Source organism: Lemur catta, chromosome 4 (genome assembly GCF_020740605.2).
Source record: "Lemur catta isolate mLemCat1 chromosome 4, mLemCat1.pri, whole genome shotgun sequence".
Classification (NCBI taxonomy): Eukaryota; Metazoa; Chordata; class Mammalia; order Primates; family Lemuridae; genus Lemur; species Lemur catta.
In genome coordinates, this window is record NC_059131.1 from 39,712,245 (window position 1) to 39,723,313 (window position 11,069).

The following is an 11,069-nucleotide window of genomic DNA, read 5'->3' on the forward strand; positions in this document are numbered from 1 at the left end:
ATACTGAAAATGCTAAGCTACTGATTTTGAGTAATGGATAATTGGTACAGAAGTCTTAATGTTTAATTACAAGTCTATGCATAAAATGAGATTTATTTCCCAACACCTTGCATCTATTTATCTCATGAAGTAATTATGATATTTGTTGTAGAATTTAGAGCAAGATTATGATTTAAAACATGAAATTAGTATTTTCTTGAAATAAAAGACATGCAAATTTAATACTTAAGAGTATTATATTAATAGTAAGGGAAATTCCATTTTTTAAGGCAAACTATTATACTACAATAAGAATGAAGCAAGAAGTCAGGAGTTCTAGAATCTTCTCCTGACAGTAATTACTTATGTAAGTTAAAAAAAATTATTGGATGTCAATAAGATGGTAGTCTAGGAAGCTTCAAGTCTGTATTCCATCATGGAAACATCAAATGAACAACTACAGATGATTTATTTTATAAGAACTCTGGAAACTAATCAAATATCTACCGCAATCAAGCAAATACCCAATTAAGAAAGAGCCACATGAAAAATGGTAGAAAATTTCATGGCATTTTTACTTACCCTCATTCCACTTAACAACTGGGATACATTCTGAGAAATGTGTCATTTGGTGATTTAGTCATTGCGCAAACATCATAGGGTGTACTTACACAAACCTAAATGTAGTGCGTGTGTGTGTGTGTGTGTATATATTTATGTATTTTTATAAAATATGTAAAATCAAATGTCCCAGCACCATTACTGAATATGAATCATTTCCCCTACTTGAGCAACAATTTCAATATTAAGTGCCATTTATCAGGTTTCTATATATGCTCCATCGTAATGTTATGGGACCACCATCACATGTGCAACCCATTATTAATGGAAACATCATCATGTGGTGCATGACTGTAGTTCTTATGTTTTCTGCAGCAAGGCCACTCTGATAACCAAGTTGATAATATTAAAATGATAATGTTATAGAAAATCTTTTCCACTAAAGACATGCTAAAAGAATGAAAAGTTGTGACTCAAGAGAAAATATTTAGACTACATATGAATGATAATGGATCAATATTAAGAATACATAAACTGATTATATAATTTAAAAAGAAGCCAACAAAAATTTGGGCAAATAAATAAGCACGTCACAGAATAGTAAACTCAAGTAATAATAACAAAATGCTAAGAAATTTAGAACCTCTCTAGTAATCATGGCAAGGAAATAAAAAACAGTGATCACAATTTTAATCAGTTCAAATCAGAATACATTTTAAACAGGAAGATTAATAAAATAGTAGTATGAATGCTAACACAAATACTTTGGAGAACAATATGGTAATATCTGGTAAAGTTAAAGATGTGCAGACCATAAATGCCAACAATTTTACAAAATGTTCTGTACATGAATTCACTCTGTTGATTTCATTATAATTTCAAAAACCTGCAAACCACTTAAATGTTCATTAAAAGAAATGGGAGAAGTAATTTTATATATATAGTTACATATTGTATTAGGATAATATATAGTATACTATAATATATAGTAATGTGTATATAGGTAGTGTACATATTTATATATGTATAAATTGTAGGTGTATAAAGATTTTAAATCTGGTAAAGTCTAATAAATTCTTCACTGACCAAAAAAATAACAAATTTCACGAGTATACATGAGTAAGGCTGTAGTGAACATTTTGTGCATACCCTTTGGGGCAGATTGGTAGGCATTTCTGTTGTATATATACATAGGAGGAGAATTACTGGATCATACAGTATGAGTACTTACTTACATTCTTACAAAATAATTTGACAGTTTTCAAGTGATTGCACCTACTTACGTTTTCAACATCAATATATAGGAATTTCAGTTGCTCCTTATCTTTGCTAATGCTTTGCATTCTCAGTCTTTTAAAATGTAGCCAAATTTGCCATCTGGAGTGTGGTCATAACCATATATTTTGCGCTAGATTCAATATCACTGTGATCACCTATCTCTTGCCCTATTTTAAACCTTTAGAAATTGACACTCACACTGTTTACTTCAAATTTGTTCATGAACTGTCTGAACGGATATCCTGCTCTCTGTTTCCACTATTCATCCCTGTCATTATTCCATGCCATTAGTTTAATTCACGGCCGCAAAAGACAACCTGTACAGAACCTCATCATACTCCTGATATCTAACTTAACCCCTATAAAAGTTTCCTAATGCAACATCATTTTGTGGCTTTCTGTGATCTTTCACAATAGACACCCATTATCCTATTTTTCTTTCTCAGTAAAATTTCTCACTCTACTGCAGGCTCCCAACAAAAGAAAAAATCTACCTCATGCATCTTATTTTGTAATTAATTCTTCATAATGCTTTATATGTATTCAAGGACCAGGTTTTGCATATTTGGCTACTAATTTAATGAGTCAATGTATAAGCCTTATTAGCTGTCTTGGAGCTCGTGAAAATGAGTTTGTGTTTAATAAGTAAATTCAGATTCTGCTACACCAATACATCTGGAAATTGCTTTCTGAGACTCTCCTGTACAGTTGAACTTACCTCTTTGGTTTTATCTCTTTCTAAAGATATGTTTAAATCAATAATGAAATGATATTCTTTTTTAAACTTTGCCTAGGGCCTCCAAAAACCATATGGTCTTTTTTTTAAAAAAGTTATTGAACTCATTTAAACTTTGACCTATGCTTTGATTGTGATTGAAACAGTCTGGATTTGAAAAAGTGATTCATTTTCTTAAACGTTTAAAGAAAAAAAACTAAAGATAAAATAATCCTTTGATCTCCTATATAGAGTTGTCCATAATAAAACTATATTCAAATCTATTGAGAAATATAAAATAGCTTTTGTACATTTAAAAAAAACCTGCAACCTCCGGTTAACTGATTTATAGTTACTTGTATATACTTGCATCTTAACCATCTATGTGTTATGGACTGAATGTTTGTGTCTCCCCAAAATTCATGTGTAAACCCTAACTTCCAATGTGACTGTATTGAAAATAACTCCTTTATGGAAGTATTAATAACTAAGTTTAAATGAGGACGTAAGGGTGGGGCCCTGATCTGATAAAATAATGAGGAAGTGAGACTGGAGAGATCTCTTACTCTCCATGTGTAGGGCACTGAGGTACATTTCTTCTACATCTGATTTATTGAGAGTTTTTATAATGAAAGTATGTTGAATTTTTTAAATACTTTTTCTGCATCTAATGAGATTATTATATGGTTTTTGCCCTTCATTCTATTAATGTGGTATATCACGTTTACAGATTTGTGTATATTGAACTACAATTTCACATTTTTGAAAATGGTATTCCCTTCTAAAAATATGAACTTTATATTAGATTACCTACAGCAAAATCATTTGTATGATTTTTATGATTCTTAAATTGTGCATGTTCCAACCGATGCTGGTATCTTTTTCCAGACCATGGAATATGTAGAGTATTTTTCTCTTCTATTTTTTTAAGCAATCTCTTTGCTTAGAGCTCCCTGACAAATCAATCATAAAAAATTAAGTGACTTGTGACGGTAAACTTAAAATTTTTGTTGTTGTTGCTTTGTTTGTAATTTTGGAAAAAATGTGGTAGTTTCTTTTTAGTAAAGTGCAAATTTTTCATTTTGCTTTTACAAATGGTAAAACAAGCTGACTTGGAATGACAACTTATTAAAAATGCAATTCAAGTATTTAAAATCTCATCTTCCATTTCATGGTAGAGATTAATGTCAATCTTAACATAAAGTATCATTCTGAGGGTCAATTTTATTGGCCTATGATTACAGTAGTTCCCATGGAAAAATCACTTTTTTAATAAGCCTACATAACATAAACATGATTTGTAATTCCATATATAGAGTCAAGAGTTCCACTTCTAGCATGAGAACATGAAAGAGCTCCATGAATATACTCCTCAGCAAAACCAGTAAAAACTAAAAAATAACGAAACAATAACTAAAAAACATTTAAAGTCTCTGGAAATTGTATTAAGGGCATGCAGCAAATGAAAAAAAAAATCCATTCATTCAAGAAAACCAACTGAAACTTGGTAAGAACAGTGAGAATCTATGTTATGTGAACAGAAACCTACTTTTCCCCTTCTTGCTTCCAATTTAGCAAGACAGCTCCACTCCATTCTTATGCAGCCAAGAATACACAGCTTCTTCTCCCTCCGGGTCTCAGTAGGAGGGCTTTCTTACTAGTATAAGCCAGGTGCCAACATTTCTCATCCTGCCCCAGCTATCCATTGCTGAGATTAAATTCCAGATAAGTGCAGTTAAGAGGTAGAAGCTCCCTTCTTCTACCCCACATGTGGGATGAAGACTCCACCTTGGGTGTGCTGCCACTGAGAATACTAGAGACCAAATAGCCCTGTTCTGGGTTTATAGGAAATGGTTCCACACTGGAAGAGGCAACTTTAGAAGACCTGAGGCTACTCCCACTGTTCCACAGAGTACTCAGCTTCTAAAGTAGGAGTGCCACTCAGAGAGTAGCATGCCATTGTCCCCCTCCTTAGTACAAGAGCCATGGCTCAGAGATTTTTGTGGAGAGAGGCACAGGCCTAAAAACAGATAGATCCCAGTCTCTCCCCAAAGAAACTAACTTCATTTGCAACAGGGTGTGGAGAAGCACAGTTCTTCTTTTACTGGAATAGGCAGTGGAGCAATTTACATTCCAGGTCATTGTTGAAAATAATACAGCAACCAGCTGGTGATTACTGGGCCATGGGAGCTGAGTGTTGTTAGGGAAGGAGACAACAAAAGAAAATGCTGCCCGAACCACTCATTCAGGATGACTCTTAGCATACCTAAGGCCATACTGACTAAGGAGCAATATCACAGGCTTAACACTAGGGTAACAGAGAAGGAAATAAACTTTACTATACAGGCTGCCACTAAACAAATAAAAAATTGAGCAATTATAGCAAGCCCCAGAAGTGGAGGCTCAGTATCTGGAGTGACTACAGTATGTTGTCTAAAGTGTCCAGTTTCCAACAAATAATTATAAGATATGCAAAGAAACAGGAACATTTGACCCACACATCGAAAGAAAATCAAGCAACAGAAACTACCTGTGAGAGTGACCAGAGGTCTACTTTTTTTTTTTTTTTTTTTTGAGACAGTCTTGCTCTGTTGTCCAGTAGAGTGCCGTGGCATCAGTTTAGCTCACAGCAACCTCAAACTCCTGGGCTCAAGTGATCATCCTGCCTCAGCCTCTCAAGTAGCTGGGACTATAGGCATGAGCCACTATGCCCAGCTAATTTTTTTTTAATATTTTTAGTTGCCCAGCCAAATTTCTTTCTATTTTTAGTAGAGACAGGGTCTCATTCTTGCCCAGGTTGGTCTCGAACTCCTGAGCTCAAGCAATCCTCCAGCTTCAGCCTCTCAGAGTGCTATGATTACAGGCATGAGCCACCATGCCTGGCCTCAGATGTCTTCTTTAATAGAAAAATACTTCAAGGTAGTCATTATAAATATGTTTAAAGAACTAAAGAGAATCATGAGTAAAGAAATGAAAGAAAATATGATAACAATGTTGTGCCAAATAGAGAATATCCATAAAGAGAGAGGAATTACAAGAAAAAGAACCATTTAGAAATTCTGAAGTTAAAACGTTACAATAACTGGAATTTTAGAAAAATCATTAGAGAGGTTCAATGATAGATCTGAACTGGCAAAAAAAAATTAATGACTTAGAAGATAGAGTGATAGAAGTTATACAATTCAAATAAAAGAGGAAAAAACAAGAATGAAGAAAATGAACTGAGCCTGAGAATAATGTGAAAAACCATTAAGCACAATAACATGCATGTAATGAGAGTATCAGAAGGGAAGGATAGATATAAAGGAGAAGAAAAATATTCAAAGAAATAATGACTGAAAACTTCCCAAATTTGATGAAAAACATTAATCTGTACATCCCCATCCCAGAAGTTCAGTGAACTCTAGGTAGTATAAGCACAAAGAAATACACTAATAAGAGAATCCAGCAAAAATGCTAAAAGCAAAGTATAAGGAGAAAAATTTGAAAACAACAAGAAAAAAAAAGACTTTTCACTCATAAGGGAACCCTAATAAGATTAATGGCTAATCTCTCATTAGAAACAATGGGTGTCCAAAGTACTCAAAGGAAAAAAAATCAACTAAGAATCCTATATCCATCAAAGCTATATTTAAAACATGAAGGTAAAATAAAGACATTCTCAGATAAACAAAAACTGAGATAATTTGTTGCTATTAGACCTGCCTTACAAGAAGTACCTAAAGGAAGCTCTCTGGGCTAAAAGAAAGTGACCGCATAAGATAATTCTAATTCACATGTAAAAACAGATAGCATCAGCAAAGGTAATTAGCTAATGATTTTTTAGGCCCCCTCATCCTGAAAAAATTAGGTAATGTTTTAAGAAAACAAAATAAATGCATATTTTTCTCCTATCTTTTTAACTGATTTAAAAATAAAGCTGGATGTGGTGGTGTACATCTGTAGTCCCAGATACTCAAGAGGCTGCGGTGGGAGGATCACTTGAGTCCAGGAGTTTGAGATGAGTCTGCGCAACATAGCAAGACTCCATTTCTGGAGAAAAAAAAGAATTAAAAATCAAAATCAATTGTTAAACCAAATATAAGGTATTCTTGGGCCTATAACTTATAGAAATGTAATATATATTCTAACAACAGTTTAAAGGAGGTAGGTAGGAACAAAGCTGTATGTAGCAAAGTTAATAACTTCAGATGGCAATAAGAATTCACAGAAACAAATAAACAGAACAAGAAATTACAAATAAGAAAATTTTCCATGTCAATACATACTTGTTCTCCTTTCTTCTATCAGCTTTTTTAATAGACATTTTTAAAAGTAATCATTATATATTAATAACTTTTTCATTTATCAGCTACTTTTAAAATAACAAATAGTCTTGTCCCTAAATACTATGTAAATGCTTAACAATGATGGTTTTAGTGTGCATAGCCCTGTACTGGTTATAGACACAGTATGTGTTATGGTGTTTGAACTCCAAGAGCACTTTTCCCAGCTCGTTTTACACATAGTGCTGGTAGTAATTTTGTTTAGTTTTCAAAATGTCATATCAGGTAAGGTGATAGAAGGTAAGACATTCTAAATTATCCACTAGTTATAATGCCGTTCCTAGAAATGCTTGTCAACAAGTGATAAAAAGCAAGTTAAGTAGACATGGGCAAAGTTCCCCTAGAATCTCTTGAGAAAAAAATCAAAAGGTCAGTATCTCTACTGATACAACAATACCTACACATGGGTTCCAGGCAACTGATACTAACAATACCTACACATGGGTTCCAGGCAACTTCTTGGCTTGATGTTAACATTTGTTAATAAGGATCAGAATTACAGTTGTTTGAGTTTTGATGTCCTGATACAGATATTTCTATTCTTCTGGTATTATCCTCAATTATTATCTGCTTAATCCTTGGGCTGATTGAGCATCTTCTGTATACCTGGTAATTTACTATATAACAGACAAAAGGGTATGTTGGTGGGAGGAAGGGAAGGAGAATAAAGGATATAAGTGAAATAGAAGGGTGTCCTTTGTCATCGAGAAGTTTGACATGTTCACATGAAACATTCACTTCATTGCACTTCAGTAGGTTACAAACATTCCAAGAAAGTAATACACAGCATGTGTATTCACACATATTTTCCCCAAAACATCATTAATAATCCCTTTCTCTTCAACAATGTCCTATTTCCCATTACTTTTGTTTTTGTTAAAAATAGGCTTAGACCACTAGACCTAGAACATTCATTTCAACTTCAATGCATTTGTTACTATGCAACCAAATAATTTTTTCCTTCACTCTATACCATGTGACAACAGGTTATAAAGCAGATTAGCTATTTCATTTTAATCATAATTTCATTTGGAACTAGCCAATCAACTGATACCTTACAATCCTTTCCACTTACATAGTAGTAGAAGAGGTGCAGAGAGGTATTTATTTTTGCTCTAGAGTAGGTTAGTATTTAGTTAGTGAAGCAGGATCTATCATGACATTATCAAAGTACCTGATTTGACAAGTGACAGGTATGGAAAAGTAATCATATAAGCATTCAAGTCAAGGAAAGAACATAGTTTACATCAAGTTATGGAGAAGAGTCTCATGGAAGATAGAAATAGTTGTTGGTTAGGAAGAGATTATGAACAAAACTAAAAAAGATGAAAATGTACAAGTATATTTAAGATGACAGAGATTAAACCAGTCAGACTAAAACTGAGGCTATTTACAGAGCAATGATAAGGTGCTGTGTGAAAAGTGGGTTTCTGCCAGGCTTTTCCATGAGTTTATTCAGTAGAGAAGAGGAGTACTTGAACATTTACGTTGGAGAAGTCCACTATTTTTAAATACTTCTATGTACCAAACACTTTCCAAAAATTATCTTTTTAATCCTCTAATTAATCCCAATGGAAATAATATCATTTTTCATATTTCCTAATGGAAAACTATAACTGGGCAATATTAAAATAAATAGGTTTCATGAGCAGAAAGTAGCAAAGTTCTGAAATTAATTTTATAATTATGTATGTTTTATCTGGTTGAGAATATAAGGACATTAAAGGTAGCAAAATTGTCATTTTTTTCCCACCACGGGATCCTATATGTTTCATATAGTGCCTAAAACTTAGTAAATATTTAATAAAAGTATTTTTTAAAATAAATGTGATGAATAATGTAATATTTAAAATCTGGCAGTAGCATACAAGATAAAAGTAAATAGAGAGCCAAGAAGAATAATTATATCTTTATGATAGTATTTTGAGTATGAAATTGTTAAGAATCTTGGCCAGGGTCACTTCAGCAGGAATGAAAAGAAAGGATATAAATAGATTGGCAGCTGTAAGGATCTCTATGTGTCTTATACCTTCTTGAGTAAAATAACAAAACTGAGCTACAAGTTGTTAGATATATTGATCACATTGCAATTATTTTGTTGTTCTATATTTTATATTGGCATTATTCTATAAACACCTTATTTTATTCATCAAAACTGTAGTTTGAACTTCCCAAACAAAGACTCTCTTTCATTGGCAGGCTCAGTGTATGGAATATTTTTGTTGGTAGTGTTGAATACAAATCTTTCAAAGAATTTACTGTGGCTACAATATCAGTTGCACATAAAATTGAGATACAGCTCTAGTTTAAGGCTTGTTAGTATTCCCCTGCCTAACTTATGCCCAGACCTACAAGGAGCACATTTATTTATTTTACTTTATATTTGTAATTCCCAGACATGGTGTGTTGGTTGCAAAATACCTACAGTTGTTTAAGAGAAGTAATATTTTTGGCTCTTAAGGAGTATTTTTTCAAGACAGCCAACTGATGTAAAACTTGAGTATCTAATATGACTTAAAGGAAACCATTTTTCTAATATCTGAGGGAGCCTGCATAGGAATTCATCATTACCATTATCACTAGGCAGTGTGTTGAGCACCAGAAAAGCTAGATATTATTCACTCTGAAGGCTTTGAGGGCATGCTATATATCACCTTGTTGCTTTTTAATAGACTTTAATGCAGGAATCAGAGGTGTGGAGAACAAGAATTGCAATGACTCCCATATATTCTCAATTTTTAGCTATGAATATCACATGTAAAATAGACAATTTTTTTCTGATATCAGGAAAGAAATATAGATTGACTTTATACTATATTTAGTGTGTTCTCAATAATAGAATTTTTAAAGTTAAAAACTTGGACTAGCTATGCTGTTTTATTGGAGAGATGAAGTTAAAATTCAAATGTGATTTCCCCTCTGGTGTCCACTACTATGGAAGAGAAATATTGTTCTTTAAAATGTCCAAAACTTAATCACATTGCAGACTAATATATTATGGAAATAAGTTAATTTGGAAAAGAAAGATTTGAGGTAAATAAGCTTTTTAAACAATTTGTCATGAATTTGTTTATGAAAGTAGTCAAGTTAGATGTTTGGAAACTGGCTCAGGAAACATGCTATGTAAACTGCAGTAACTATTGACTTGGGAAACACCATGTTTTGCAACTTCTCTTCTTATCCCTAATCAGATAGTGGGAGAGAAGCTTTGCAGTATTTACCTCATTCCCTTTTCTTTAGGTCAGTGAATCTCAAACTTTATTGCATTTTAGAATCAGCCAAGGAGTTTTTAACAATTCTAGTGCTCACACCACACCTCATGTGAATTAAATCAGAATTTCTGGAGACAGGACATAAAAACATCAGTAATTTTTAAAGTTGCTTTAATTTTTAAAGATGATTCCAAAATGCAGCCAAAATTGAAAACCAATGCTCTATATCCTGAGTTTCTTCCTTCTTATGATGAAGTGTGTTGTATGAGAATATTAAGTGCTTGGTAAAAAGCGAAAGGTCTAATTTCCATATTCAAAAAAAGTGTCCAAAGCTCTGAACCTTTACCCAGATGCCTTTCTTCCATTTTTCATTTAGCTTCTGCAAAGGCAGACATTTTGCTAGACATTTTTCATTCTTAAAGCAACTGAAATAAAGAAGAAACATGATCCACTCCTCTTTAATAGATAAGGATCTATCTGTCCTTGGATTTCAATTGCACTTTTTAAGAATTGATTCTATCTAAATAAATGAATGAACGATGAGCAACTAATGCCAGCTTGAGGCTTGAAAATCTAATTCAAAATGTATTTAATTTTAAACATGTAGCAATTGAAATAAATGGCAGATATTCACCACAGTTAAGATATCTATATGTCAAACACCAGATTGCTGATAATTCTTTCTGTGACTGTTAACTTCTATGTTAAGACTTTGAATGAAAATGAAAGCCCCCATAGGGAAAAATATGTGAAGGGAAATTCAAATATGCTACCTTCTATTTTTATAACCTTTAATTGTGTAGGAATATGTTTTTTAGGACATAATATAGCAGAAATAATGTCTGGCTTGAATCAAGCATTTGCTAAATGTCTGGTAGTACAGTGGCTCAGGGGCTTAATTTTTAATAATATGTTTACTTTTATGACAATTATTTCCATGTTTCAGGTGAGTAAACCAATGTTTATAGACTCTAAATAACTTCCTACAAGATACCTGTC